Source organism: Suncus etruscus, chromosome 18 (assembly GCF_024139225.1).
Source record: "Suncus etruscus isolate mSunEtr1 chromosome 18, mSunEtr1.pri.cur, whole genome shotgun sequence".
Classification (NCBI taxonomy): domain Eukaryota; kingdom Metazoa; phylum Chordata; class Mammalia; order Eulipotyphla; family Soricidae; genus Suncus; species Suncus etruscus.
In genome coordinates, this window is record NC_064865.1 from 31,722,086 (window position 1) to 31,741,413 (window position 19,328).

Below are 19,328 nucleotides of genomic sequence, written 5' to 3' on the forward strand. Positions count from 1 at the left end.
GTAAGGCTTTTACACAGCCTACCCAGGTTCAATATAGTCTTCTGAGCAAAGCCAGGAGTGATTTCTGAGCAAAGAGCCAAGAGTGACACCTGAGCACCGATGGGTGTGAGCCCCAAACAAGAATCAGATAACAGAGGGAGGGAGAGATAAGCATAGGGTACTTGTATTGATATTGACTTCCCAGCATCCTATATGATCCCCTGAGACCATGAGGAATGATTCCTTAGTGCTGAACCAGGAATAACTCCTGAGCACCACTGGGTATGGCCCCCTGAAGGTCACAAAAAAAACAACAACAAATAAATAAAAAAATCAGAGGAAAGAACTGGAGAGTATGAGATTGGATGAAGTTGGCCATAAAGAAAGGGATAGACACAGAATGATCTCTCTCATATGTGAATATAAAAAAGCATAGTAAGGAAATAGTCAATTTCCTGAGCAATAAAATCTCTGAACTGGTCTACATAAAAGAGCCTACTTTTTCTTGGTAGGGAGATGGGAGACTGAGGTTGGGAGTGTGGATTTTAAGTTGAGGGGAGGTGCTTTGAGATATTGGTGGAAGAAAATAGACACTCTGGTGGATGGGTATGGTTTTGAAACTTTGTATGCACGAACAATACTGCAAATCGTGATAACAAAAATTTGAAAACCAAAAAGAAGAATCAGTACATTTAGTTTGCAGAAAGAGTACACTCCTGGATGGCATTTCCAGGTCAAAAAAACATACTCAGGGGCCATGGGCTGTGCCATCAAAATATGTACTGCCACTTGGGAGTATTACTGAAAACCCCAACTGAAAAGCATTCAAACAACCCCCAGGTTTGGTCACAGTGCAAGTAGCATTGCAGGCAACTGTACTGGAAGGCAGAGGCTAGTTAGGGGAAATAAGGATCCACCAGCTTCTCCTATTCAAACATGCTTGGGAGGATTAAGTAATGAAACAAGGAACCAACAATCACCTGCCCTTTAGCAGCCTGACCCAGAATAGTTCTGACCATGGCAGAAGGACATTTGCACTCCTTGCCTTCAATTTCACTTGATTTCACTTGTAATCCATCTTCCGCACAATCATCTGCCCAGGTCAATTTCCTTAAAGGCAAATGGAACCATGTCACTCCCAGCTTAAAAGCCTTCCAGGCTCACCACTGGCTTCTCCACCAAGCCCAGATTTTTTTAGCATAACAGCAAAGCTCTTCCTGGCTCAGTTCTTGTGGCTATACTGAACCCTCATGCTCTGGGTTTCTTTCTGGAAAACTCTCTCCAGCACGACTTTCCCAGATGCCTGCTCTTCTTGCCAAGGAAGCCTGTCTTTCCTGTTCTCCTTGAGAATCTCAGGAGAGCTTTAAACCGCCAATGGCCAGTCCCACCAGAACAATTAAACTGGACCTTCTTGGTAGTGAGATCAGACATTAAGGGTTTTCAAGCCCTATCACGCCCCTGTAATTTCGATGTGCATTCAGGGTTAAGAAACAATGTTCTCTGTTCCACCAATCCTTATCTTTTCCCTTGAAGATTCAGCCTAGGGTATCTCATGTAATCATCAAATATTTATTGAGTTGCCACTATTCTAAGTACTGAATATAAAAATAGTAATGACAGCTAATATTTACTAAGCACTTGCTATATAACATACACTGTTTCAAGTACTTTGCATATATTAACTCATTAAACAAACAAAAAATATCTCTGTGAGGATTATTATTTCTTCCATTTTATACCTGGAACCCAGAAAGGCAAATCAATTTTCCCAGAGTCACACAGTATGGAGGCAATTCCTGCACCAGAGATTTAATCTTGTTCCATTTCTGTCCTTGGATGCAACAGAGAAGCAGGAAAAAAGGGACGAGAAAAACCCCAAAGCTGAGTGACAGCAGTCCACTCTAGGCCATCTCAGGAGCAATATTGGAACTGAAGCCTGGATGCTGAGCAGGAGCCAGCCAAGCATAGTTGGAGAAAGATGTGCCTGCAGGATCCTAGTATAAAGAAAGGCTCAGAACTGAGAAAGAGCATGACCTGCTCTAGGAACTTAACTGTGCAAGTCTATGAGGATCATGGGGAAACACAAATAAGGTCAATAAACAGATAGGACAGTGCCCTACATGCTGTCAATGATATTGTTCTATCCTGAAAGCAAAGAAGAGCTTTTAGCTATGTGTACAGTTTCCTTCAAGAGTGGGAGCCAGGGGCCAGTGATAGTTATAGGGCACTCGCCTTGCATGCAGTCAACCAGGTTCATTCCCCAGTATCCTCTTTGGTCCCCTGAGCATTGCCAGGAGTATTTCCTGAGTGTAGAGCCAGGAGTAACCCCTGAGAAGCATCAGGAATATTCCCCCAAAAAGAGTGGGCTTCAGGAGACCAGGAAGATTGGGTCTTGAGGATATTTCTGTCATTTGGCCCTCGAGAGAAACAGGTTAAACTCACCTCCCATCATCACCATCATGTTGCATTAAAATAGCTGGTTTACCTCTATACCTAACAGGAAGTACCATGATGAGAGGGATCACATCATTCGTTAGTTAAGGAATACTAGGTAGCCTGAAAACATTGGTAACCCCCATGTAAGTTGAATGGAGTTATTGAAAGACAATTATTGCCTAAGAAACTTTGAAAAAGAGGGAAACAAGCAGCTGCCCTCCTGTCCACCTTCCCTAGGTATGTGGAGATTTTACTGACATTAGTAGAAGGAATGCTACACCAGCCCCCACCTTACCAGATCCCTTCCCCTACATTCTAGGCCAACCACCCACAAATTCTAACCCTAATGGGAAAGAATTACATCTATAGTTAATCTGCCCCAGCACAGTCAGATCCCATTTATTTATCTCTTTATCTGTTTTTGTTTTAATTTGGAGCCACACACAATGCAGTGCTCAAGGCTTACTTCTTGCTCTGAGTTCAGGCATCACTTATAATGGATTCTGAAGCCATCTAGGTGCCAAGATTAAACCCAGGTTGGCCATGTGCAAGGTAAGTACATGCCCATTCTACTATCTCTCTGCCCCCCTAAAATTCCATTTCTTGCTAGCAAAACCCAGATCTCATTAGGTAGGGTAATTTCTTTTTGGGTTGAGGAACTCACACTGAATTCAGTGCTCAGAGGCCACTTATAGCTGTGCTTGGGGGATCATGTAGTCCCCATCTCCAGGGCTCCTGCATGCAAAGTATGTATTCCAACCCATTTGAGCTCTTTCCCAGCCCAAGGTAGGGCAATGGGAAGAGAGAAGGCACAGCCTTGAGCTTGCCAGAAATAGCTGATTCCGAGATTCCAGGCAGTGCTTGGTACTTTAAATAGCCCAGTTGTGTAGCTGCTGCTTTGGCAATGGTGTTAGCTCCTGGTTTGACAGAGAGAATAGGGTCAGGGCTGACACTTTCGGGGTTCTCCTGCCACCTTCTCCACAATTGAGGGTATTCTGAAGCCAGCTAAGGCCCCACCTTGTTCTCAAGACAGAGAAAAAAGGAAGCTTAGAGAAGTCACTCAGAAACAATGCTTACAGTGTGGTAGAGCTAGACTTGGCCTCTAGGGTTTGGAACTCTCAGCCCAGAATTGATGCCTAGCACTTCTGAGCACTCACTTGCTCTCACTGTCCCTTTGGGAATGTTTCCATTTGGAGCTGTCCTAAAACAGAGAACCCCCACTGTGTGCAGGCAAGAGACAGATAGACAGAATCTGGGAACCCTGCTTCCCCACCTCAGGCATCCTACTTCTAAGAGCGCAATGGGAGAGAGGATGGCACTCACCTCAATATGCCCTTTCTCAGTTGTATGGGTTTGCTCAATTCCTCCAACTCTGCCTTATTTTTTTTTTTTTTTTTGTGAAATAGAAATGAGAATGATATACTGATCTATGTCCTATGTCCCAGGATTGTGGTAATGAAGTGGGTTCAGAGGCTTATCAGGCTCAATTTGGTTCTTGGCAAAGACAAAACACTTGATCTACATCTACTGGTAAGTCAGATTCAAGAGATCTTGTCAAGCACTCCACCCACTTTGTGCCTCAGTCTCCTCATCTGTTAAATAAGGGAGTCACTCCTCCCTCTGAATGGCTTGAGGACAGTGATGCAAGGCCATTAAGTAGGACAAGAATTCATGAGCTTAAAAGGAAGAATTCAGGGGCTAGAGTGGTGGCACTAGAGGTAAGGCATCTGCCTTGCAAGTGCTAGCCTAGGACAGACCACGGTTCAATCCCCTGGCATCCCATATGGTCCCCCGAGCCAGGATCGATTTCTGAGTGCATAGCCAGGAGTAACCCCTGAGCATCACTGGGTGTGGCCCCCCAAAATAAAAAAATAAAATAAAGGAAGAATTCCAGCTGAGGCGCAAAGGGAAACAGACTTGGTGAAGGGTAATAGACACTGGTAAATGGATTGATGTTAGAACAAAGTATACCTGGAACTCAATAATAAATATCTTTGTAAGTTTGTAATTCATAGTGATTCAATTCTAAAAAAAGGAGTAATTCCTTACCTATGGGACACTTGATGGACAGGCCAGAAAGGGTGCAATATATCAACCCCTATCCCATTGTCTGCCTGGGTTTTATGGGCCCTGGGGCCCAGGCTGAGAACTGGACATCATTGGAGAATTTATAGACTCTTGTCATTGTCCTTCCCAACTCTTTTATTTAATTGCCTGGAAGTGAGCCTGGCCTGTGTGCACGAAGCCTCTGCTTTCCTTCCAGGAGGACGCAGGTTATTCTGCATTTGTGCCTGCTAATGGGGGAGGGAGGGAGTACAGCAGCCAGGTGCTTCTCCATCTGCCAGAGGGCCAGGTTCCAGGGCCCAAGTCCGTGCTGGGACCAACCTTCTGTCTGTGGGGCCAAGAGAGGACAGAACCTCAGTCTCTACAGGATTTGAACAGGTCAGAATTAGGCTGATCCCTAACCTGGTGAGCAGACCAGGAAAGCACAGTAGAAGCACTAGCCAAGAAACCTTGCCAAGCCCCATCCCATTTCACCATCTATATGCTCAGTGGTGTAAGCTCCCTGGGTTTATGAGTCTCTGGTCTACATTACAGGCCACTGGGGAGTAGAAACAGGACCATGCTTTAAGGTGTAGTGTGTGTGTGCCAGGGGGACTATAGCAGTAGTATGGCCAGGAGGCCAGAAGCATGAATTCAAATCCCAACTAGGCCACTTTCTAGCTAGATGACCCTGAGTAAGTTATTTTCCTTTTCTGTGTCCCAGTTTCCTTCTTGAGGACACTGGAGAATGACTAATACAGGGTTAAAGAGACAATACAATAGGTAAGGTCTTTGCCTTGTAGGTGGCTGACCAGAGTTTGAGCCCAGGCACTGGGCAAGGCCAAAAATTACCCTGGAACACAGCCAGTAGTAAGCCCAGAACATTATCTGAGTGTGCTACAAACCCCATGCCCAAGGAATGTCTAATTCCTATGACTTGGATCACATGTGTCTGCTTAGGTCTACTGCATCAAAACCTAGGTCAGGACAATGTATGCAAAGCTAGCACCTTAATCCCTGTAATTTCTTTCCAGCCTTGATTCATGGAGTTTTGTGAGGATGGTGGCACATGGTATTTTCATACTGCTGGACACTCAACCAGAGCAGCTAAGACAAAACCCATTCCTGAAGGGTTCTAGAGTTGTGGGGAGGGGCCAGACATTGGATACCAGACATAGTCGGGGTTGAATCCTGGTTTAGCTGAGTGGTTTTATGTGGCCAGGAGGGTGTCCAATTCATCCCAGCTGACCTCTAGGACATACACACCCATGGGAAGGGAAATGGCAGCTGCACTGCTACATGATTAAATGCATGCTAAGCCCTGACTCAGAAAACACCCCTGCAAGGCTTCCAGGCTAGACACTGACTCTCTGGAGGAAGCGCTTCATTTTCTGTTTATGACCATGCCAATTATCCTGGGATAAAGTACTAGTAGTGGGTACTGGTCTTCCCATTTTACAGACAGTTAAACTGAGGCACAAGAGAAATAGCCTGCCCAAAGCTACACAGCTCCATGTGAAATTACTGAGATTTAAACCCTGACCATCTGGCAATTGGTCCCAAACCATGGAGTCACACTCTCTCAGATACAGTTTCCTGGAGAGCATTACTAATAAGGAAAAGGCAAACCAATTCTCTGAGTGTTGTTCCTGCTCATATCCAGTTTAGGATCTGAGTGATGACTCTGACGGCATCTGAAGGAGTGTCAGGGTCCCTTAAATTACATGGGGCATTGTTCCTGTTATCTGTACCCTTAGCAAGGACAGGTGGCATGGTGCTGACCCTTGAGACATGGGAACATGATGAAGATAAGGGAGGCAATGCATGTGGGACATGTGGGACACTTTTCTTAGGAAGGTGTCTGAGTCCTGAACCTCAGGGCCACAAAGCAGGCTGAGAGCCACTTCACCCTGAGTCCAGGGCTCACCTTTCTGCCCAGTAATACCTGCTACAGTAGTCCCTGTATCTTCTACACATCAGCTAAGTGAGAGTCAGACCTAGGATCTGGCTCTGAGCTGAGGTGGGTTGTTCAGGGGGACCCAGACTAAGCCAAGCCAACCCTCAGGAGTGGGGGTATGAGCAATCTGGAAAGGAAAAGCCCACACTGTAATCCAAATTGAGACAACGGCCACCATGGTGGCCCCAAACTTCAGCTTACACAGGACAGCTGATGCCGCAGGGGTCCCCACTGCCTATATTGCTCCAATAGGGAGAGTGTTAGAACCCAAAGAACAGGCAGAGACCTTAGGCTGTGTGGTCTCCTCTCATGACCTCGGGTCTGTTGTATTTCCCTGCAGATACCTCTCCAGCCCAGGATGGCTACCAAGCACCTTTCTCTGGATTAGAGACAAAGTCCAAAGGGCAAAAACAATCACATTAAGGGGTAAGTGGCACCTGTCATTCATCAGACCAGTGGGCAGGAGAGAATGGTAATTCCTAATCAGCGGTCAACATCCCATCCTTCCTCTGTATCAAATTTTCTTCTCTTTTCTATGATCCAGAACTGCAGGTAATGGGCTTCTCATGGCTCCTGAGAAGACCCTCCCCCCAACTCTGACAGCATTTCTAGCTTTTAGGGGCTCCTCTGATCTCCCCTAATATGCACTGAAACTATTACAGCAGTGTGAGTACAAGAATCCCAGGAGGCCCTCCTTACCATCCCCATCCTCTCATCCCACCTAGTTTAGGGGCTCCAATATGGTGCAGTTTGAATTAGGTAAAAAAGGTGAGCTCAGGAGCTGGGCTACTGGGAGTTGAGTCTAAGCAAAGTCTTACTAGCTATGTGATTTGCCAAATTACTGAACTTCTCTGAGCAACTCTTTTCTTTCCTGTAAAGTGAACTGGTTATAGTAACTAGTAGTCTCAGAGTAAGCATGGGGGTAAACAGTCTCCATCAACGACAAGGCAGTGAGTTCCATGCACACTCAGTACCCATGAGTTATCTATAGTGATGGTCTAATAGGAGAAAATTCAATCTGAGCACGACCTGGCCATTCCATTAGCCTCTATGAGCACCACTTCCATCCGCTTTAAATGGAGACACTCTATTTACTCTACTTTCACAGTGTCATGGGGTCCCCAGCAGAGAGGGATAGTTGCAAGTCCAGCTTTCCGAGCCACCACAGGCCGAAGACACGGCAGAAATGGATACAACATATGTGCTAATAAATATACAGCCATATAAACATGATGGTAGGGGCTGACAGAAGATAATGCTTTGCATTAAAACCTGTCTGGAGAGAGAGAGACAAGATAGATAGAAAAAAAGAAGGGGAGGCAGGGAAAGGCTAAGAGAGACAGGGACAGCAAGTGAGAGCTGAACTTCAAGAGCAGGGAATCAATGCTGTACTGTAATTTAAAAACCAATATACAGTAAATATCAGCTGGGCACCGCAGCATAACAGCAGGGCAGGGTGGCCTGGCCAGATATAACTCACACCCAGTCCCTGTACACCCCGCCAGCCTCGCCTGTAAGTTTTGATCCATTGCCCTCTCTCTCTGCCCAGGGGTTCTCCCGGAGCCATCTTACCTGCAGAGCCTGCCAATTACAGGCCAGTATTTACATGAACTGAGATTTATGACACAAGCTGATCACAGAGCCCAGATGGTAGAAGGAGGTATGGCCTCCCCTAAAAGAGGAGCACTGGGCTGGGGTTCCAGATAGCCTGTCTCTATGTTTGGTGAGGCCAGGGCCCCAATGGACTCCATTCTATCCTCTATCCCTTATAAATTATGGTTTATACACTGCCTGATGGTCATATTATGCTTCTTGCTCCTGATACTGACCCCAAACCCATTTCCACACTCTGACAAGCTATCTGTCCAGCCTTGAGTGCTCCTCTCTGGAGCACTTAAAATGCTTTTCTGATTCCTTCAAAACCAAAAATTCCAAGAGGTGATTTCCCCACCACCTAATTCAATCTCTTAGGCCCACTTGCTAAGAGGTTACTAGTTGGGGTTGGCTGTTCCTTTCTACACTCTCACAATATCCAGACCCTGAAGAACCAGCTCTTTCTTTGACAAAAGGAGGTTTCTTAATTTTTACTCTAGACTTAGCCAGTTTCATTCCACTATGCCCATCCTAGAGCATTCAAAGTTTTCAAAAGAATTTTCCTAGGACCTACCACCAATGTCCATTCCTAGAGGCACTGCATTGCAGACAACCTTGATTTTCCCTGTGATGCCCTATTCCCTAGGCCAGCACAGTTGGAATAAGACTGTGACTCATATCCTACATCATCTGACTCTCACACAAAGAAGGCTTGGGTGGGCAGTCCATTCTTGAGCGTGTCAACCACCCAAGCTTCACTCACATATTCCTCCTGAATGAAACTCCCCCAATTGCTCCACTGAACATAGCATGAATACAAGCTGTAACAAAAACAAATGGCAAAAAAAAACCCAACTGGACTAAAAATAGTTTGGTAAATGTTGTGCCTCAGTTTTCCTTCATAACATCCATCCTGCCCACCCAGGAGTACATATAGTTGAGAGAGTGAAATAATTTGGGGGGGAGACAGGACATGTTAGGAACCATTCTTGGTGGTATTTAAGAAACTCTGTGGTGCTGAGGTTGGAACCAAGGTATAAGGTAAACAAATTATGTACTATGCCCATTTAACTATCCTGTCCCCAAGGTCAAATAAGCCTAATGCATGGGGCATTAGGGAATTCCCAGAGTTATTGTATAATTTCAGGGTTGGTTGTTCAGATGCATTTGCCACTGGGGGCTCCTCTCCCTATATGTGAAACCCCACAATCATCTCCCAATTTCTGGGAGGAAAATTCTTGCTTATACAATCTCACTGTGTATCCTACACTAATGGAAGCACCTTTCCTACAGTAATCCTTTATTCTCCAAACCCGTTTGGTTTGTGGGTTATATCTTGATTGACCATTGTACAGATGAAGAAACTGAGGCACAGAATAGTGCATCCAATTCCCATCCATATAACCAAGAAAGGAGCGCATTATATAATGCAGAGGACATTAGGGCCTCACACTCCCTGTGCCTGATATTGTCAGGTGTAGCATGCACTTGCCTGTCAGCTGCATTTTCCTCTTAGGCACGAACTTTCTGAGTTCAAGGATTAACTGGGCTATCGACCATCTGAGGAAGGTTCTCAATGGTAAGGAGCTTACCCACACCCTCTGTGCCCCTCCTCAGTTTGCAGTCCATGGCCCAGTTCCCACCTGTCTTCCCTGGGAAGCCACCCTCCCATAGCTGATCCACTCTAGGACTTCAGAGAGAGGACCTTAGAGTTATGTCTATTCTAGGGTCTCCCATGATTCCCATCCCCCTAGCTCAATCCTTAGATCCATGCCAGGAAGATTAGATGATTTCTTTAGGGTCAGATGCCTCTAAATTGGGACTCTGAAGAGGACTCTGACCCCCAAATCTCATCAGCCTGTCAGTTGGTATTTGGGTGAGAAGGGAAGACGTCAGTCTAGCAGGGTGTGTATGTGGAGGGAAGGTCTGGGAGCTCTTCAGTGTATTTTCTCAGTGCCTGTATTGCCATACATCATCCTTATTGCTGTCAGCGATCCTATGGGTCAGCCTCCCATCACGCAGTTAATCAGGGGTGACCTTCAGCTAAATCCTGGGTGAATGTACACACATGCATGGAAATGCAGGTTAGGGAGGGCTCTAAAAACGAGTCAGAAACCTGACTGAGAGGCCCATCACCCCACCACCACCATCTCCATCTCCATGAAGTCTGGAATCCACAGGCAGGAGAATAGATCAAATGATCAATGCAGTGGAAGGTTATATGCACAGCTGGGCTAGGGAAATGACTTGTCCTTGCAACACTGGCCTTTAACTGAATAACACATAGTAGGTATTCTCTAGCAGAGAATCTAAGTATACTATAACTACAAGACCAGGATGGAGAGAATGAGGAAGAAATCATGAACCTGATGACCAGATCTCCAACTGCTATCCCCAGCTGGACATGGGAGCAGGAGACAGTTTAGAAGAAATCAAGGGGGACTAGAGAGACAACTCAATGATAGCTCAACACAATGAGAGCCAATGATAGCTGAACATGCAGAAGGCACAGGCTTCATCCCAATCACTATAAGTAGCTGCCCCACACCTCCAGCACAGAACAGTAACTCCAAGCACTGCTCACTACTCCCCCTCCCACGCCATGGCATAAAGGAACCTTCCTCAAGGGGGCAGCCAATTAGAGAACTACTGGTCTCAGGATGGAGTGGATTGAGACCACTGGGTTCTAGTGGGCTTTATAAAATGACAAAGAGAAAGGTTTCTCAACCCTGTGAACACTGAGGCTCCCAGTCTTCTCCTTTACTTGACCTTGACTGGAAGGGCCTGGGCTCCTCTCAACTGCTGAAGGACTATGAAATTCAAAGCTTGAGAACCAGTCACTGGCAGAAATGAAGCAGCTACAGGATTAGGCATGGAGCCTGGCAGGAAAAGGCAGCAGTGCCAGTCCATTGCGGGACTCTCTCAGCCCCACCTTTCCCCATCTTTCTCACAGGGAAAAAATACAGCTGCCCTGACCACCTTGGCTGCTACTCAACCATAGCCTCAGGTGCAGGAAAACATCCTGAAAGCTCCATGATAATATCCTATGCAGGGGTTGAGAAATCTAGGTTCTCATCTGGCTCTGCTACCCACTTGGCCTGGCTTGAATTTAAGCCTGACTATCCAAGACTGGGAGGAGGAAGGCAAAGCCAGTTCTGCAGGGCTCAGAGGTCAAAGGCACTGTGTGAGACCACATTACAGAAATGGTTTGTGAGAGGATTAGAGAAAAGTACAGTGGGTGGGGTACTTTTCTTGCACACAGCTGACCTGGATTCAATGCCCCATTAGAGTCCCCTGAGCCCCACTAGAAGTAATAACTTTGTGAGGCCAGAAGTAAGCAATGAACAAGTCAAGTAGGGTTCCCCCATCACCCCCTATAAAAAAAGAGAAAAAAAGAAAGAGAAAGAAAGAAATAAACAGAAAGGGAGGAAGGAAGGAAGAAAAGAAGGCAGGAATGATGGAAGAAAACTATAGAAAGAAAGGAAGAAAGGGAGAAAGGGAGGAAGATAGAAAGAATGAAAGAAAGAAAGAGAAAGGAAGTAAGGAAGGAAAGAAGGAAGGCAGGAAGGATGGAAGGAATGAAGTAAAGAAAGACAGAAAAAAATAAAAAAAGAAAATAACAAGAAAGAAAGAAAAAAGAAAGAAGAAGGAAGGAAAGAAAGAAGAAAGAAAGAAAAAGTTCTCTAGGAAGTGCAGGTGTTTCTCCAGGGTAGGATAGCTTATGTCAATGACTCAGGGAGTAGTGAGGCTGTGGACAACAGGCATGTGTCAGTGTATGTGGCGAGGAGTGTGTACATTTATATGTCTGAGTGTATGAACGTGTGTGCACACCTGAGATTGTGCTAACTGTAGGTAAGTGGGCATATGCACCGATTCATATGCTAATTGTGGATATGGTGCATGCAGAGGTGTATTTATGAGTGTGGACATGTGTGTATATGTATAAGCATGGAAGTGTGTGTTTAAAGGTGTGCATATATAGCTATGTAGTCTTTTTTTTTTTTTTTTTTTTTTTGGTTTTTGGGCCACACCCGGCAGTGCTCAGGGGTTACTCCTGGCTGTCTGCTCAGAAATAGCTCCTGGCAGGCACGGGGGACCATATGGGACACCGGGATTCGAACCAACCACCTTTGGTCCTGGATTGGCTGCTTGCAAGGCAAACACCGCTGTGCTATCTCTCCGGGCCCCAGCTATGTAGTCTTATGGGAGTGGGTGCCTGTGTGGATGCATGTATGAACATGCAAAGGATGTGTGTGTACTTTTGGGTGTGAGATGTGGAGGGGGGAGCGTAAGGGTGTGTGTGGATGTCTGTGCAGGAGAGTGTCTAGGAGAGCTGTGTGTGTGTGTGTGTGTGTGTGTGTGTGTGTGTGTGTGTGTGTGTGTGTGTGTAAGCATGCACATATCGGGGATAAATGTCCCATTTACACTTAAGCCTGGGATCCTGCAATCTGAAAGGCAACTCTGCAAACAGGGGAGGGAAAGAGCCAGGGGTAGGTGGAGCAGCCAGCAAGCAGGTCAGCAGCATCTGGAAGGAGGACAGAGTAAGGAGGAGGCTGGAGAAGAGGTATGCCACCTTCCAGGGCCTGATGGCTCAGCAGAGCGCTTTCTCTCTGCAGCTGGCTAATGGTCTTATAAATCAAATTTGCTAATGCCCCCAACTAGAAGAGAAGTTGTGCAGGTTGCAGAGCAAGTTCTCCACAGCAAAAGAGCAAACTCATGTCAGTTTTCCCTATTTTTTAAGCAAGTACTCCACAATCATTCCTGGGGCTGTGTGCCTTGTGAGAACCTCTAATCTTGAAAGGCCCACTCCATTTCCTCTCTTTTCCTGTTCTTACTTCCCCTGCTGGATTTACTATGGAGCACACTGAGTCCAACCTCTTTGGCTTCCAGGAATTTTCCACACATCTGTAGATAATAGGGCCTCATTGGATACCCCTTGCTGAGCATTCCTGGAGTTTTCAGGAGCTCAGAAACAGTAAGAATGCCTTCCTCTCATGGTCACTCTCCTAGAAGTCCCTCATATTTCATGGCACACAAAGACCCATGCCAGTGCCTGCTCCTGGCTCACTCCCCAGTGCCCCCAAGGTCCCTCAGGAAGAGTGACCATGCCTTATACATTTGGAAGACACAAGAGATTTGTATAACAGTGAAGATTCCCTTACAACTACTCTGAAATAAGAGCCTCCACATTCCTCAATATTGTTGAGGACCACAATTCAGCTCTTGGTGCCTCTGCTGTACCCTGATTATCTGACTAAAGTTGCCATAATAGGGAACTGGATAAGGAGAGTTGGCTGTGGAGAAGAACCTGGGGAAAAGCATAAAGCAGGGAAGGGTGTCCCAGGGAAACAGAGGAGAGGACTCAATTTTGCATTTCTGATCACTTAACTTGAGACCTGTGTTAAAGCAAGATGGAAGACAGCTTGTTTCAGTCGGGAGATGGGGAAAACAGAAATGGATGAGTTGAGTGGGGAGGCCTAGGTGGGAAATGCAAAGGGAAGAGGGCTGGAGAGGAATTCAGCCTCCTGCTTCTGTGCTTATTCTGGACACAGTGACTGTGGCCTGTGATCTGGCTTCTGGAGGCATTGGGGGTGAATTAGCATGGTACCTGCTAACAGTAAATGCATTGAATTCCAAAGAGCCCAACTACAAGATTTGCCATCTTTCCTATTTGGGGAACTGCAGGAGTCCTGGACCTACTGAAGTAAATGAAATGCAACTCGATAACTGACAAGAGCCATGTCCTGTAATTGAATCCAGTTTAACACAGTTTAACACCCAAGTCTTGTTTCTACAACGCTAGTCTATCCCTTAGCACAGTCTGCACCCCCTGAGTCTTGACTTTGGGAGAGAGACAAAATAACAGGACCAGTTCTGCTCAAATAAAAGACACTCTGAGTTGCTATTTCCTGGAAGCAGAGTGGACACAGCCTGTGGTCCTCTATAGGTCCCACAACTTTAAGCTGCCATATAAGGAAGGGCCCTGGGGATAAACAAAGACTATCAAATTTTGTCCTACTTATGGCATTGCATGATATACTTGGAATCCAAAGTTTATGTTTGTTTTCTTGTTGTTGTTTTAGGGTTTTGGGGGCCACATTCAGTAGTGCTTAGGGGTCACTTCTGGAGGTGCTCTGGGAACCATATGCAGTGATGGGATCAAATCAGAGTCAGTTGCATACAAAGGAAGTATTCTACCCACTGTACTATCTCTCTAGTTCCTAGACTACAAAGTTTTAGCAAGCTGGTTATCCAGGGTTAGCTGTCCCTGGCCTTCACTTCTCACCCTCTTCCATTAGTCTAACCAGTTACATGTGCCTGGGCAGTGCATTCTGTCCACCTCCTATCTTGATAAAATGGATTTTTTTTTATCAGGAAGTCCAGGGTAAGATGGAGTTTGGCAGGACTGAACATTTGTCAATGTGCCATATTTAGGGTATGAAATGCCAAGCTGACTGACTTTTCCTTCACCATGGCACCTGGATTTTGTTTCTTAATCCCTAAATTTCTCTAATCCTAGTTTGTAACATTAAAACCTTTATTTTTTTAGTGGAAGCAATAGCGCCCCCAAAGTGCAAACATGTGTGATTTGGAGAGTTATCTATAAAGCTAGGAAAAATATACAGTATATTAGGAATCATAAAATGCCTTGGAGGTGCAATTAGGAAGCAGGTGTTAAAGGACTCTTTAGCCAAACAATGACAGAAAGTCAAGAAATAAAGAACTCTTGGCCTGCTCCAGTGCTAAAGCTTCAAGAATGCCTCCTGATTACAGAAATGAACCTGTCAGAAATAAAGTGTGTCCTAACTCCCACTGCTCATCACCGCCAATTCTCTATACCATCCATTTCTCTTCTGTATGTTCTGCACCCTTTTCTCCAGAAGGTACAGAGTCCCCAGAATGAACTGGCACCCTCTTTGTTGACTCCAGTACAATGAAAGCTGGCCTGGCACATAGCAAGAAATTCACAAATGAATTCTTTAAAGAAGCCAATTCTGAAGAATTTGAAGAAATTTCTCCAAACAGGATCTCTCCTTGTTCCGTCTTTCCCCTTTGAAGTTCTCCAAATGTCCTATGACTACTGATCTTTAAAGAGAAGACAGAATATACTTTCTATAGGACTTCTATAGGCTGGTGTGGTGTTTGAACCCTTCATCTTTTCCAAGAAATCCTCTTGATTGTCCACAGAGCAGGCTAAACATGGCTAGTCTCCCTGGCTTCCATCTTCAAATCTGACTTTCTAATCTCTGAAAATACTTATTTTTTTTGCTTTGTTTCTCTGATTTGGGAGCACTCCAAGCAGTGTTCAGGGCTTACTACTGGCTCTGTGCTCAAGGATCATTCCTGGCAGTGCTTGGGAGACCATATGAGGTACAGAGATTGAATCCAGGTCAGCTAACTCTCAATGTTCCCTAAAGCACCTTTTCTTGGCCTGTCTTGAATGTTTAGGCCCCCTACAGACAAACATATCTCACTCCTAAATACACATTAGAAATCAAGCCTTCCCTTATGGGAATGTACCCTACTTTCAACTGAACTAGGATCAACTTCTGGCCCAGCACAAACCCAGAGTATACAGGAGCTCATAAACAAATTTGAACTTAGGCCCTAAACTTGGTTCTCCAGCAGTTAGTCAGCTCCTTGCAATCAATTAGATCTCCAAATCTTATCAGAGCTACTTTTATTTTAATCACAAATACCATAATGGCCGTGGCTTTGATCCAGTTGTCCAGTTCTGCTTGGCTTTCTCTGGCTGATTTTTTGCTCTGTCTCTGCTTTCAGCCTAGCAGCCTCCTTTCAGCATAGCAAGACCCCCAAGGCCCACAAACGTGCTCATCTCCTCTCTTGGACTGTGCTCTTTCTATAGGCCAACATCCCTGCTGGACCCACCCTACAGCTAGAGAGAGATCTCCCTCTCTCTCCAGAAAGAGCTAGTGAGTTCTGACCAGCCTACCTTCCCACCATCCCCATAGGATACCAGAAACCCCCAGATCCTAGATTGGACTTCAGAGCTGCAGCTGGACCTGGCAGGCGATTCCAACTGTGGACACACCAGTGCTTGATGGCCAAAAGGTTTCCCACCCACGTCTCCCAAACCCTTTACTCTTTTCCTCCTCCTTCTTGCCTGTCAGAAGCTTCCTGCTCACCCTTTCTGCTGCCACATGCCCCAGCAACTCAAATTTCTGGGCCTAGGGAAAAAAACTGACACCACAAAGAAGCAGAGAGCCTGAGCCCCGGCAGACGGTAGGTACCAATCAGCAGGACAGGAAATGGACAAGCTCCCTGAGAATCATGGCCAGAGGCCGAATCAGAAATGCCAAGTTTGCTGTTTGTACTCCCCAGGGATAGGGCAGGAATTAGACCAGAAACTCTAAATTAAGGGCAGGGCTGGGGGCATGTGAGATGTGAGCTGCCTGAGGAGAGAGTCAGAACTAGGAAAAACGACATTCCAGTGCCAGCATAGCACAACTTGCCTGACTGAAGGCTAAATGTGCAGGCCCTCCTGAGCTTTCAGTCCTCCTTGCACCCTGAGCCCTCTAGCCCACAAGGGACCCCACAAGCAAGCCCCACAGTCAGCTGAGGTGTCTGTCTAAAGCTCCTTGCAGCAGGCAACAACCAGCTCTGGACAACACTGCAAGTACCCAACCTTTTACTCCAGTTTCCCCTCAATCCCTTCCTTTATCTCCCCACAGTAAATTCTAACCCAGTCGCCACTCATGTACAACAACAGCCCACCCAGAACCTCCTATCTAGGTGCCTGGTAACTTCAGAGCACATAACCCTTTAGCTTTCTCCCAAGCTCTGCTCTCCCGGCACAATGATGGGGTTCAATTTCCTGAAGCAGGGCACCCTTCTCCAGCCCACAAAGCAAGTCTCCAGATTCTAGCCACAGCAGGCCAGCCCCCACCTCCCTACACACACCACACAAACCACTCATGCGCCTGCACACACACACACACACACACACACACACACACACACACACACACACACACACACACACACACACACACACACACACACACGCTCCTTGTAGCTCTGATGGGTCAGAAGGTCTGCCTTGCTTGCAACTCCAGCTCAGATTGTGTCTTGCAGGCTCATATTGGCTCCCTCTCCTGGAAGGGGGCTGGCTGTCACTGTTTCTGCAAGCACTTGGGGTTGGCCTGGCTCTCTCAGTCTCTGCAGTCTTGCTCAAGCTTCACTCAGCCTCCCTAGTCTCTCTCTCTCTCTCTCTCTCTCTCTCTCTCTCTCTCTCTCTCTCTCTCTCTCTCTCTCTCTCTCTCTCTCTCTCTCTCTCTCTCTCTCTCTCTCTCTCTCTCTCTCTCTCTCCCTCCCTCCCTCCCTCCTTTCCTCCCTCCCTCTTCCTCCAATTCCCTGACCTGACCAGGTCTTTTGTGAAATTGGGGTACAAGCAAGATGGCCAGGACATCTCTCCTCATCTAGGATCTGTGCAGAGGTAGGAGCTGCCAGACTCTGAGCCATCCAGAGCTTCCCTCCTCCCTGCCAGGCCAGATCTAGAACCAGGGCAGGGCTGGGTGGGTACAAGACCTACCAACCAGGCTCGGCTAATGCCAGTTTCCATATTGCTTCATCATGCCATTCTGATGCCCCAAGCTGCGCACATCTACATCCCCTCTGATGTCCCTGCCTTCTGTGGGGGACCAGGAGAGGGTCGCTCATTTGCCCTACCTGCCTCCCCAAACTGCTCGAAGCTTTCCTTCTCTCCACCAGCGCTGAATCAACAGCCCCTCGGCTCTGCTCTGCACCACCCAACCCAGCCCACAGAGCGAGGGGCGCCCTGGCGTCAAAGCCAGTCCCCCAGCAATCGCTCGCCCCAGGCCTCGGTGTGAGGAGATGCAACAGAGTGGTCTGGCGGCAAAGTTCTGCTAGCCACGTTCTACCTGCGGCTCGCGTTCTGGCTCCTGCTCGGAAACCCCACACGGATCGCTCTCCGTGCCCCTCGCCAGAGTTTCACCCCGACTGCCGGAGGAGGAGAAGGAGATAAAAGGCAACCTTCCACCAGAAGGATGGGCGAAGAGAAGACAGTCCAGGTTGGGTGCCCGGGCGAGGGGGCTACCTGCAGGGGAACTAGGAAAAAAAAAAGGCAAAGTTCTGGGCTCCCTGGGGGATGTGCAGCCCCGCGCCAAGTCCCCCCGCACGCAGCCGGGAACCTGGGGACGCCGCAACCACTCACCTGGGCGAGGCAGCATCTATCCCTGGCTGGGAGGCTCCGAGGCCGGCTCTGCTGGGCGCTCGGGCTCCCCGGCTGGACCACGCATCCTTCCCCGTCCGAGACAGGCTCCCGCAAGCCCTCCAGCTCCGGCCGAACCCAGGCAGATGGTGGCCTCGGATGTCCACGCGGGGAGAGAGAGCCTGGAGAGGCTTATTCAGTTATATCCACGGCATTTAGCAAGAAGGAAGGGATTAAAAAAAAAGACACAAAACAACACAACTTGTTCTCTTCTCTTCCAGATTGAAAAACAAAACAAAACCAAAACCCCAAACCCCAAAAATAAAAAATAAAAAACAGATAATTCCCCCTTAGGAAGATGCCGGTAGGAAATTCCAGATCCAAGAACCTCGGGCATCCCCAGGAACCTTGGGCATCTTGGTACGTGGGGTGTCTTCAAGTTCAGATGAGCCAGCCAGGGTGTGTGTGTGTGTGTGTGTGTGTGTGTGTGTGTGTGTGTGTGTGTGTGTGTGTGTGTGTGTGTGAATGCTGTGTATGTGTGTGCGTGCGCGCGTGTGTCGGAGACATAGAGCCAAGCACTCACACCCACACACACAAACACTCCCCCGCACTTCCCCGCATGCACACGAACCCCCTTCGCGCGCGCGCACTCGCAAGCGCGCCCGTCACACCCGCACGCACTGGGGGATCGCGGGCACAGAGCCGGGAGGGAGCGGGGCGGGCTGCGGAGACCGTGCGGGGCCGGCGGTGGAGACAGACAGCGCAAGCGGCTAGGGAGAGACGCAGGGCAACTCTGGCGACCGGTGGATCCGCGGGAGCCGGGAGCCACGCATAGCGGATCCCCTTCCACGCCGGCCTACGACAGTACCCCGAAAGCTGGAGAGATTGGCAGTCCCGGAAGGGGTGGGGGTGCGATGGGGGCTGCACGGGCGACAGGAAAGATCTTGGGGTGGCCAGTGAGATCCGCTCGGCGGGGCGCAGTGGTTGAGGCCACAGCGAGCGAATTGAGGCCCCGGAGCCCCGAGGATGGGTTCACTTGGCGACCCCGCGGCATGCAGGGCAGCCCTGCGCAAAGCGAGCCTGGTGGCCCGTGCTGCTGCGCTGTCGCTGCTGCAACCCGCGCTGGTG

At 47.7% G+C, this 19,328-nt stretch overlaps 1 protein-coding gene across 1 annotated transcript in view; it reads right to left on the reverse strand.

Moving 5' to 3' along the window:
- Positions 1 to 18,438, reverse strand: part of LRFN2 (leucine rich repeat and fibronectin type III domain containing 2) — a 177,156-nt gene extending 158,718 nt beyond the window's left edge. Inside the window, exon 1 of the mRNA XM_049765336.1 lies at positions 18,204 to 18,438. The gene's annotated coding sequence lies outside the window, so the exon portion shown is untranslated. The remainder of the gene's footprint in view (positions 1 to 18,203) is intronic.
- Between the last annotated feature and the right edge of the window lie 890 nt (positions 18,439 to 19,328).